Source organism: Chiloscyllium plagiosum, chromosome 13 (assembly GCF_004010195.1).
Source record: "Chiloscyllium plagiosum isolate BGI_BamShark_2017 chromosome 13, ASM401019v2, whole genome shotgun sequence".
In the NCBI taxonomy this organism is placed as follows: domain Eukaryota; kingdom Metazoa; phylum Chordata; class Chondrichthyes; order Orectolobiformes; family Hemiscylliidae; genus Chiloscyllium; species Chiloscyllium plagiosum.
Window position 1 is genome coordinate 22,758,929 of NC_057722.1, and position 10,536 is coordinate 22,769,464.

At 40.6% G+C, this 10,536-nt stretch overlaps 1 long non-coding RNA gene across 1 annotated transcript in view; it reads left to right on the forward strand.

The window, feature by feature from the left end:
- The window catches only part of LOC122555840, a 76,162-nt gene extending 73,228 nt beyond the window's left edge, over positions 1–2,934 (forward strand). Inside the window, exon 3 of the long non-coding RNA XR_006313372.1 lies at positions 2,819–2,934. This is a non-coding gene — a long non-coding RNA (uncharacterized LOC122555840). The remainder of the gene's footprint in view (positions 1–2,818) is intronic.
- The last annotated feature ends 7,602 nt before the right edge of the window (positions 2,935–10,536 follow it).

A 10,536-nucleotide genomic window follows, 5' to 3' on the forward strand; every position in this document is an offset into this window, starting at 1 on the left:
AATAAAAGGGTTTTGTGATTTACACATGCAAGAAGTGAAACTATCACTGTATTCTAACAGATGAAAGGCTGAACAGACAATCAATTTTTCGATGTATAATTTCAGTTATATCACACTGCAAATTTTTGCTATAAATTCTGTGTTACGATCGAGCCCTCCACAATCACCTGATGAAGGAGCGTCGCTCCGAAAGCTAGTGTGCTTCCAATTAAACCTGTTGGACTATAACCTGGTGTTGTGTGATTTTTAATAAATTTGCAGATGACACCAATATTAGGGGTGTAGGGACTGTAAAGAAGGTTCCCTCAGAGTACAATGGGATCTTGATCTGATGGGCCAATGGGCTGAAGAGAGGCAGATGGTGTTTAATTTAGATAAATGTGAGGTGCTGCATTTTGGAAAGGCAAGTCAGGGCAAGACTTATACATTTAATGGTAAGATCCTGGGGAGTGTTCCTGAAGGAAGAGACCTTGGAGTGCAGATTCATAGCTCATTGAAAGTGAAGTTGCAGGTAGATAGGATAGTGAAGAAGGTGTTTGGTTTGCTTAGCTTCATTGGTCAGTGCATTGAGTAGAGGGGGTTGCGAGGTTATGTTGCAGCTGTACATGACATTAGTTAGGCCACTTTTGGAATACCGCATTCAATTCTTCTCTCCCTGACAAAGAAGCAGTGCTCAGAAAGCTTGTGATTTCAAACAAACTTGTTAGACCATAACCTGATGTCGTGTGACTTCTAACCTTTGTCCTGCAATAGAAAGGATGTTGTGAAACTTGAAAGTGTTTAGAAAAGATTAACAAAGATGCTGCCAAGGTTGGAGAGTTTAAGCTATAGGGAGAGGCTGAATAGGCTGGGGCTGTTTCTCCTAAAGTGTTGGAAGCTGAGGGGTGACTTTACAGAAGTTTATAAAATCATGAGGGTATAGATAGGCTGAATAACCAAGGTCTTTCCCCAGGTTAGCAGAATCCAAAACTAGAGAGCATAGGTTTAAGGTGAGAGGGGAATGATTTTAAGACCTAAGTATTAATGGTTTCATGCAGAGGGTGGTGTGTGTATGGAATGGGCTGCCAGAGGAAGTGATGGAGACTGGTACAATTACAACATTTGAAAGGCATCTGGATGGGTACATGAATTGGAAGGGTTTAGAGGGAAATCGGGCAAATTCTGGCAAATAGGACTAAATTAATTTAGGGTCAAAGAGTGTGGTGCTGGAAAAGCACAGTCGGTCGGGCAGCATCCAAGGAGCAGGAGAATCAATGTTTTGAGCATATGCCCTTCATTCCTGATGCTGCCTGACCAGCACCACACTCTTTGACTCTGATCGGCATGGACAAGTTGGACCAAAGGGTTCTGTTTCCATGTTGTACAGCTCTATGAAGCTATCTTTGTCATCCGCAAACTTAGTTGTAGTACATTCACTTTATAAGTCATTAACATATACTGTAAATAACCGTAGCTTCAGCACTGATCCTTATGGCACACCACTAGTTACAAGTTACCATTCTGAAAATTTCCCGTCTTATCCAAACTCTCTGTCTTCTATTAGTTAACTAATCCTCTATCCATGCTAATATACTGCCTCCAGCACCATGGCCTCTTATCTTATTAAGTAGCCTGACTTGTGGTTCCTTGTCAAATGTCGTACAGCTTTCAGGTTATTCAGAGAACATTACTAAAAATGCCTTCATCTCTTTTTTTTTCAAATATATCCGATGTGTTACATTACATTATAGATTTATAAAGGCCTTACAAAATTCTATGTCATCTGTAAAACATTAAACTGTCATCTGGCTTTGCAACATTATACCATCTGTTACGAGTTCAGACTCACAATTTCCAAGGAATATGCAGACAGTGTTTCAAGATAGCAGTTTCTTTTTTAGTTGCAAATATGTCAGTGGAAGCAGATAATATAAACGGACAAGGCAACTGAAAAAAGTTCATTGTCTGTTCAACAGATCAATCTCGATAAAAGTAAAGAGCACTGAGATCCTACAACAAAATTGATTCTAAATAAGAATATTCTAGTAAATAAAAAAAAATCAAATTCATTGTGCAGGTCTTCAACTATCTATGTAATCTGTTTAAAGTAGATAAATTAACATAAACCAGCTTAATGGAAGAGTCAAAACTTAAAATATTAATCTATCTTTTCTCATTACCAGTGAATTCTTTATATATTTGGTCATCCCACATTAAAAGCCCCAATCTAAGCTAATGAGAAAAGTTTTTTTTGACTGATATTCACTGTGCATTCTCTCTATTGGGGCAAAGGTTGTAAAATGTCAAGACTTAGGATCCTCCAAGTATATGCAGGTCTAAATTTGCCAGGTAAAACCAACTTGTCTTTCACCAAAGAGCATTTCTAAAATCCCTACTTCTTGATCACCCAGGAACATCACACTAATTTAAACACCAGTGTTCAACCCAGCATTCAGTGATAGGACTTGCTCTTCCAGGTTCTAGTAATTAGCCAGGCTCTGGGTTATTTAAGTGTGATAAGCCTCAGAAATACTTCTCTGGCTCAGCTGGAGTATTGCATTTAAACCAAAATTATTTTATGGGATGAGGCATTGATGCAAAGGCCAGAATTGGTTGCCCAGCTCTTAATTAATCAGCTTTTCACAATCATATTGTGAGGTTGGAGTTAATCACAGAACTGTGCATTATTGTGCAAACAAAAATGTTTTATTAATCTCTTTGTTGCAGTAAGAAACAAAATAATTGTTGGTTAAGTATGTCTGGAACTGAACTCCATGCAGGTGAAGTGTCCTTGTTTGATTATTGTACTTTCAAAACATTTTTTTCTGTTTCTCTGCAGGTTACCTTCTGAAATGCTCCATCGGGTATTTTAAGTGCTGCTTGTCGTTGTATGTATTTATTTCAACCAACCTGCATGAAGGTGCAAATCAACTACAACGATGTATCAGAACCAATAAAATAGCATTCTAGTAGTAATCTTCCATGCAACCTTCATTCATTTATTTTTTTCATGGGATGTTGGCATCTCTGGCAACACCAAGATTTGTTGCCCATCTTGAATTGTTATTGAATTGAATAGCTCGCTAGGCTATTTCTGGGTGTAGTTAAAAGTCAACCACATTGATGTGGCTCTGGAGTCATATGTCAGTGACCCAAACTTGGGAAACATAACAGATATTGTTCCATAATAGGTATTAGTCAATCAGATGTGTTTTTACAACTACCAGTGATAGTCATCATAGACACCATTATTCAAAATAGCAACGTATTCCAGATTTATTCATTGTCATTTGAATTATTCCTTTCTGGTATCATATTATTTGAACCCATGTTCCCAGAACATTAACCTGGGCCTCTAGATCACAATACTCAAATAGTTGTATGACCACTGTACCACCATCTCACCATTGCAGAATTTATTAAAATGGCATGTCTTGGTTCTGAGGTTATGTTTCTAACTTGGCTCACCTTAATCACAAAGATATCCTGTTAACCATTCCCCACAATGGCCCAGAATATTCACCACAATAGCCACTACATACCAGCCATAGCTACTTCAAACATTTTTTTTCACAATCCACAATTAAACTTTAAAAGTGATGTTGGAAACACATTGACTCTTTTCAAAATCAATTAATGTGGATGGATTTTATCACATGTATTATTGTGTGAAAAAAGAATTATCTTCATTCATCACAGCAAGCCAAAACTATCATTGGATAAATATGGCTTGAAGGAATCTGCTCAGCTAAATATATACTAGTTTGACTAATGCATTATCAAAATTAGTATTCATGGGGTTAAGTGGCTAAGTGTCATTTGCTAAGTGTCGTTATGACAAATTTCATGGAGTTTCTGTCTGCAAGTCATTGTGAGTTTGGATCGAGTTTAATTCAGATAAATGCGAAATGCTGCATTTTGGGAAAGCAAACCATAGCAGGATTAATACACTTAATGGTAAGGTCCTAGGGAGTGTTGCTGAACAAAGAGACCTTGGAGTTCAGGTTCATAGCTCCTTGAAAGTGGAGTCGCAGGTAGATAAGATAATGAAGTAGGCGTTTGGTATGCTTTCCTTTATTTGTCAGAGTATTGAGTACAGAGGTTGGGAGGCCGTGTTGTGGCTGTACATGATATTGATTAGGCTACTTTTGGAACATTATGTGCAATGCTGGTCTCCTTCCTATCGGAAGGATGTTGTGAAACTTGAAAGGGTTCAGAAAAGATTTACAACAATGTTGCCAGGGTTGGAGGATTTGAGCTTGAGGGAGAGGCTGAACATGCTGGGGCTGTTTTCCCTGGAATGTCGGAGGCTGAGGGGTGACCTTACAGAGGTTAACAAAATTATGAGGGGCAATGGATAGGGGTAAACAGACAAAGTCTTTTCCCTGGAGTCGGGGAGTCCAGAACAAGAGGGCATAGGTTTAGGGTGAGAGGGGAAAGATATAAAAGAGACCTAAGGAGCAACTTTTTCACACAGAGGGTGGTACGTGTACGGAATGAGCTGCCAGAGGAAGTGGTGGAGGCTGGTACAATTGCAACATTTTAGAGGCATTTGGATGGGTATATGAATAAGAAGGGTTTGGAGGGATATGGGCCGGGTGCTGGCAGGTGGGACTAGATTGTGTTGGGATATCTGGTCGGCCTGGACGGGTTGGACCAAAGGATTTGTTTCCGTGCTGTACATCTCTATGACTCTAGTATCCTGTATAATAGCACAGGCCTATTGTGTGAGCAACTACAGGCTCATATCCAAATTAATGGAATCCTTCCTCCAAGCCTAAATTTCATTGTCTCTTTCATGAGATGGGATTGACCACAAGGTCAGCATTTTCAGCCCATCTTGAATTGCCATTGAACTGAATTGCTTGCTGGACCTTTCAGAGTGCAGTTAAGAGTCAACCATAGTGTTGTGCATGTGCAGATAATCCAACCAACCCAGACCAGCTAATGATAGCAGATTTCCTTCCAGAAGGGCATTGGTGAATCAGGTGAGCTTTTACAATAATCAATGCTAGAGGTCCCACGCACAAAGCCGTGTTGACTGTCCCTAATCAGTCCTTGTCTTTCCAAATACATGTACATCCTGTCCCTCAGGATTCCCTCCAACAACATGCCTACCACTGACATCAAGCTCACTGGTCTATAGTTCCCTGGCTTGTCCTTACCACCTTTCTTAAATAGTGGCACCACGTTAGCCAACCTCCAGTCTTCCAGCACCTCACCGGTGACTATCAATTACACAAATATCTGAGTAAGAGGCCCCACAATCACTTCCCTAGCTTCCCACAGAGTTCTAGGGTACACCTGATCAGGTCCTGGGGATGTATCCACTTTTATGCATTTCAAGATATCCCGCACTTCCTCCTCTGTAATATGGACATTTTTCAACATGTCACCATCTATTTCCCTTCATTCTATATATTCCATGTCCTTTTCCACAGTAAACACTTGTACAAAATACACATTTAGTATCTCCCCTATCTCCTGTGGCTCCACACAAAGGCCACCTTGCTGATCTATGAGGGGATCTTTTCTCTCCCTAGTTACTCTCATGTCCTTAATGTATTTGTAAAAACCTTTTGGATTCCCCTTAACTCTATTTGCCAAAGTTATCTCATGTCCCCATTTTTCCCTCCTGATTTCTCTCTTAAGTATACTCCTACTGTTTTTATACTCTCCTAAGGATTCACTCAATCTATCCTGTCTAGACGTGGCATTTGCTTCCTTCTTTTTCATAACCAAACTCTCAACTTCTTTCGTCATCTAGCATTCTCTATACCTAACAGCCTTTCCTTTCACCCTAACAGAAGTATACTGTCTATGGACTCTTGTTATCTCATTTATGAAGGCTTCCCATTTTCCAGCTGTCCTTTTACCTGTGAAAATCCACCCCCAATCAGCTTTTGAAAGTTCTTGCCTAATAACGTCAAAATTTGCCTTTCTCCAATTTAGAACTTCAACTTTTAGATCTGGTCTATCTTTTTCTATCACCTGTCTCACAAACTTAATTGAGTTTTTTGAAGAAGTAACAATGAGGATTGATGAGAGCAGAGCGGTAGATGTGATCGATAGGGAGTTTGTTAAGATATTCGACAATGTTCCCATGGGAGACTGGTCAGCAAGGTTAGATCTCATGGAATACAGGGAGAAATCATTTGGATACAGAACTGGCTCAAAGGTAGAAGACAGACGGTGGCATTGGAGGGTTGTTTTTCAGACTGGAAGCCTGTGACCAGTGGAGTGCCACATGGATCAGCGTTGGGTCCACTGCTTTTCATCATTTATATAAATGATTTGGATGTGATCATAAGAGGTATAATTAATAAGTTTGCAGATGACACCAGAATTGGAGGTGCAGTGGACAGCAAAGAAGGTTACCTCGGATTACAATGGGAGATTGATCAGATGAGCCAATAGGCTGAGGAGTGGTAGATGGAGTTTAATTTAGATAAATGCGAGGTGGTGCATTTTGGGAAAGCAAAACTTTGGGGCTTATACACTTAATGATAAGGTCCTAGGGAGTGTTGCTGAACAAAGAGACCTTGGAGTGCAGGTTCATAGCTCCTTGAAAGTGGAGTTGCAGGTAGATAGGATAGAGAAAAAGGCGTTTGGCATGCTTTCCTTTATTGGTCAGAGTATTAAGTACAGGAGTTGAGAGGTCATGTTGTGGCTGTACAGGACATTGGTTAGGCCACTTTTGGAATATTACGTGCAATTCTGGTCTCCTTCTTATCGGAAAGATGTTGTGAAACTTGAAAGGGTTCAGAAAAGATTTACAAGGATGTTGTCAGGGTTGGAGGATTTGAGCTATAGGGAGAGATTGAATAGGCAAGGTCTGTTTTCCCTGGAGTGTCAGAGGTTGAGGGGTGACCTTATAGACATTTACAAAATTATGAGGGGCATGGATAGGATAAATAGACAAAGTCTTTTCCCTGGGGTTGGGGAGTCTAGAACTAGAGGGCATAGATTTAGGGTGAGAGGGGAAATATATAAAAGACACCTAAGGGGCAACTTTTTCACACAGAGGGTGGTGCGTGTATGGAATGAGCTGCCAGAGGAAGTGGTGGAGGCTGGTACAATGGCAACATTTAAAAGGCAAATGGATGGATATATGAATAGGAAGGGTTTGGTGGGATACAGGCCGGGTGCTGGCAGGTGGGACTAGATTGTGTTGGGATATCTGGTCGGCATGGACGAGTTGGACCAAAGGGTCTGTTTCCATGCTGTACATCTCTAGGACTCTAATGTTATTGTCTCCATTATAGTGACTACCTTTATACTTCAGATTTATTCATTGAATTGAAATTCCATCACTCACTGGACATTAGCCTAGGCCTCTGGATTACTAGTCTAGTGACATTACCCTTTCTCCCATCGACATTACAAGGGATTTAATGGGCTGAATACAAAATATTTCCATAAGAACTGCAAATCAGAAGGTGGATCGAAGTGAGGAACATAGTGAATTTATGACCACTAGGGAAATGCTAGTGTACTCACATTTGATGGACTGCAGTCATTAAAAAAAAAGGTGGTATATCATTACCTTCTCAAACACAATAAAGGATGTGCAACAAAAGCTGGTTGTGCTAGTGATGATCACATCTCATGATAGAATTATTAAAAATCTGGATCTCTGAATAGAATTTTCCACCATCATTACCAGTTACATATGCCAAGATGTGATTGGTGACAATGTTGGTGACAGGTATAGCCAATCCAGGTAGGTTGGCTGTTGATAATCTCACCATGCCTTCCTTTATGCAGTGGCAATGAATTCATGACATACCATGATTCCATGATCACTGTCAGGAAAGGGTGCTCTTGGCCTGTGAAAATGAAAGGTGACATTTTGACAAATGTGGACAATCAGTGCAGGCAGACTGCTGATCCCCCTCGAATGTCTTCCTTCATATAGGGATATTAAAAGCAGAACCTAATGCGATTAAAGAAAGCAAAAGACAGTAGACAGACATTGATATATCTTAGTGATGTCATTGACCTTGCTTGCACTGCTGTCCAAAGCAAGATTTGCTCCTCTATTTGTAGACATTAATGTGAGCGTGAATGAGTACGGGACATTTTGTCCTCATCTTGACACCCGCTAATGAGTCCCTCTTTCCTCCCAATATTGCAGGGAGTTACCTTTGGGAAACGCAGCTAGTAATTAAACAACAAAAGTACAAAATTGGCACAGAAGCTTATGAAGTCCAGAAATTACAGTATAATTACACATTTAGACTAATTACTTGTGTCTTATAAACAGTGCAACTAGTTGCTGGACAGAAATTTTACATGGATATCCTTTAAAATTAACCTACAAGTCGGCACAATGGAAACTTGCAAAAAGAATGCAATTCCAATCAAGGCCTTAAATGAAATACCATCTGTTTGAGGTGGATACATTTTGGCTATTTATACCTCCAACACTACAGAAACTGGACATAATGTCAAGTGGGTAGAAGAGGTTATTACACTGGCTGGACCAGAGTCTGACAACAGTAAAAGCTTCCTGTTTTTAAAGGCCTTGCAATGAATCTTTAAGAAATTCTTGCATTCCTGTTTTAAGGCAATCTCATGACATACAAACTTCTGCAATTTTTCTATAACCGTTTTTTTTCCATTGGCATTACTCAGCTGTGTCAAATGGGTGCTGCTGGGATTTTAATTTCTGGTCCTTTGTATGTTTGCTTTTTAAACATTTGATTCACTGTTTACAATTGCAGCTAAAAATCTTATTGCCCTGTGGCTACCTTTGTCCTCATTCTTCTTGGTGTATTACTTCCTGTCAGTGTTTTGTGCTTTATATTTGCATTTCAGAACATTACTGTAATTGTTCACCTTATTGTCTTACTGACATCCACTGCTTCATATGCAGCAGGCAAACTTGCAACTCTTAGTGACAATTTCTTCAGGCATTCCTGAAGGTGCTCATTAAAACTTACCTCTCTGTCCCAACCTTTGGTTATCTGCCCTTGTATAGCATTTCATGGTTTCAAGTTCAATTGTGCTTCATTTATGCCTTAGGATGTTTCAAGCGTGCTATCTAATTGCACAGTGTTGTTGTTTGATAACATAATAGCGTATCTTCTGACTCACTGAGAACTATCAGCTATTCTATACATCAAAGATTTCTTGGCTTTTGGGTACAGATTTGTAATACTGTATGTCAGGCTTATCCGACAGGCAGATCTGCAAGCGTTCCTATGTGGTTTGTCAAACTGCTGTTCAAGATACAAGTAAGAGTAACTGGATGAAGGTGGAAGGAGCTGCTCCTCCAATTAAAGCCTGATTCTTTCCCACATTTGATTCTAGTAAATGCAGAGGGAAACAGTCAGTGACTAGAGGAGCAACAAACCAGCATAATGTAAGCTGTTTAATTCAACCGAGTGAACTGGAAACATTTTTGAAGGCACCGGCTTGAAGAGAGGGAGAACGGTAGTCAGACCACTGAGTGTGAAGGTTGAATGAGACCATGAGTGAGTCACTGGGGAAGTGAGTCATTACCGCTACTTTGTGGTGGGGGGGGGGGGATGTGGCTGAATGAGTGGGAATGAACCTGCTGTGTACCCACTTTTTTCTTCCTCTCCCCTCACTCCCCCTCAAAACAGGCTGGGAGGAGAGGAAAAACACAGGCAGAAAGACAATCAACTTCCAACCCCCACTTGCATTCAAATTCTGCCAAAGTCAACTTGGAGGGCGCTTGACAAAGACGAACTCAAGGTCAATGTTAGTTCAATTCAATTTGTTATCTTGACCCCAGCCCTCAATCTTTTCCTAGTTTGCAGCCTCATCTTCTCTACCAGCTCTGGCTCTTAACTGAAAAGCAGAATAGGCTTTATTAATTAGCTCTGTCGCTTGGCACATTTTAATGATCATTATAGAGTCATAGAGATGTACAGCATGGAAACAGATCCTTCGGTCCAGCCCATCCATGTCGACCAGATATCCCAACCCAATCTAGTCCCACCTGCCAGCACCCACCCCATATCCCTCCAAACCCCTCCTACTCATATACCCATCCAATTGCCTCTTAAATGTTGCAATTGTACCAGCCTCCACCACTTCCTCAGGCAGCTCATTCCATATTTGTACCACCCTCTGTGTGAGAGGGTTGCCCCTTAGGTCTCTTTTATATCTTTCCGCTCCCACCCTAAACCTATGCCCTCTAGTTCTGGACTCCCTAACCCCAGGGAAAAGACTGTGTCTATTTATCCTATCCATGACCGTAATCATTTTGTAAACCTCTATAAGGTCACCCCTCAGCCTCCGACACTCCAGGGAAAACAGCCCCAGCTTGTTCAGCCTCTCCCTATAGCTCAAATCCTCCAACCCTGACAACATCTTTGCAAACCTTTTCTGAATCCTTTCAAGTTTCACAACATCTTTCCGATAGGAAGGAGACCAGAATTGCAAGCAATATTCCAACAGCAGCCTAACCAATGTCCTTACAGCTGCAACATAACCTCCCAACTCCTGTACTCAATACTCTGACCAATAAAAGAAAGCATACCAAAAACCTTCTTCACAATCCTATCTACCTGCAACTCCATTTTA